Source organism: Papilio machaon, chromosome 1, assembly GCF_912999745.1.
Source record: "Papilio machaon chromosome 1, ilPapMach1.1, whole genome shotgun sequence".
In the NCBI taxonomy this organism is placed as follows: Eukaryota; Metazoa; Arthropoda; class Insecta; order Lepidoptera; family Papilionidae; genus Papilio; species Papilio machaon.
Genome location: NC_059986.1, coordinates 1,437,890 through 1,439,440, shown reverse-complemented (window position 1 = coordinate 1,439,440; position 1,551 = coordinate 1,437,890). Strand labels below are relative to the sequence as shown.

General features: G+C 28.4%; 2 non-coding genes across 2 annotated transcripts; both read left to right on the top strand.

Moving 5' to 3' along the window:
• Positions 1-208: 208 nt before the first annotated feature.
• On the top strand, positions 209-280 carry Trnaq-cug. The gene has a single exon. It is a non-coding gene; the product is annotated as a tRNA-Gln (tRNA).
• A 980-nt stretch (positions 281-1,260) lies between these two features.
• Positions 1,261-1,332, top strand: Trnaq-uug. Its single transcript has one exon. It is a non-coding gene; the product is annotated as a tRNA-Gln (tRNA).
• The last annotated feature ends 219 nt before the right edge of the window (positions 1,333-1,551 follow it).

Sequence of the window (1,551 nt, the reverse complement as noted above, 5' to 3'; positions counted from 1 at the left end):
ATTTAACGACAGTTAAACAATTAGTTTTTCATATTAGTAAGGTTCTTTTAATTATTCAAGTGTATACATTTATTTCATAGTTTTCATTCAATTACATCTGTATTTGTAAAGCTAAACAAATAAAATGTATTGTTCTTCAGTATCTATGTTTAGTTTAACGTTAGTTGGTAATTTGTACGATTTCTATTTTTGACATATTTGCACAGCTGGTTCCATGGTGTAATGGTTAGCACTCTGGACTCTGAATCCAGCGATCCGAGTTCAAATCTCGGTGGAACCTGACTTTTTGTTAATCCAAAAAACATACTTCCCGAAGTCTCTTTAAAGTACTTTGTTTAAAATTATTTATTAACAAGTTACAGATTTGCTACGAATTTGTCTTGAATTGTATCTTTTTTTTTATAATTTAGATAATTCGTAACCTAAAAGTACTTTGAAATTAGAAATAGTTTTATTTGCTTTTAATTTACTTAAAGGATTAATTCATAAATTAGATTTTATTTAAAATTACGCATCGAAAAAACTATTCCTGTCCACCTCATTAGGGTAATAAAGGCGTGAAGGTTTATTGTAATAGCGTATCAAAGAAGTAGCTTATAAAATGTGAAGTTACGTTTAAGACCAAAGTTGAGAGTCTCGAAACTTGAAGTTCGACACGCAAGAGCTTTCACTGGAAGCTTTAATAAAAAGATACACAAAGATTTCGCAAACCACTTAAGTCGAGTCGAGCTCTGAACACGGATTTAACTGAAGATTTTAACATCACTTCAGTTAAATACTGAAACATTGTAACCTATTTTAATCGCTTAGCTTCATAGTGAGGTGAGGTGTCGATAAAAGTTTATTAAAGTGAATGAATCAATTTGGATTTTTCGTTCGATTTTATTGTAACACCTTTGTGTATAAAAAGAAAAAAAAAACTGACGCAACATTGTTTAGAAGTTCGTTTGATATTATTATTACAATAAATATGTAATCGAAATTTGAAAAAAGGTAAACAATTGTGAAGTTCTAATTTCAAAAAAATAAATAATATTTTATGCTCGCCGTTACAAGGTTACGTTGTTTGATTTTGACGAAGTATCAAATGTGATTTATTAAATGATCAACAAAAAATAAATCAGTAATCTAGTTTCAAATAAGTCTAGAGTATTTTTATTTTAACGGAGGAATGCAAATAAACAATCACTTTTAATTGTTTGACCTAAATTGAGGCACAAACAAAATTTTTAAGAGACAAAATTAGTCGTTGTTAAACACGGTTCCATGGTGTAATGGTTAGCACTCTGGACTTTGAATCCAGCGATCCGAGTTCAAATCTCGGTGGAACCTAATTGATCTTATATTTTGAATTAACATACTATCTACAATTTTAAATTATTATTTGGTTTAGATCATTGTTTCTATTTCAATTTTTTTACCTAACTGAGGTTTTCGTCTCAGCTGTTGCAAAATAATAACGAATTTACAAAAAACTAATTACTTATATCTCTTTCCGATTAATATCTTAAGTACATTAAAATAGTTTAATACACAAATTCATTAATCTTA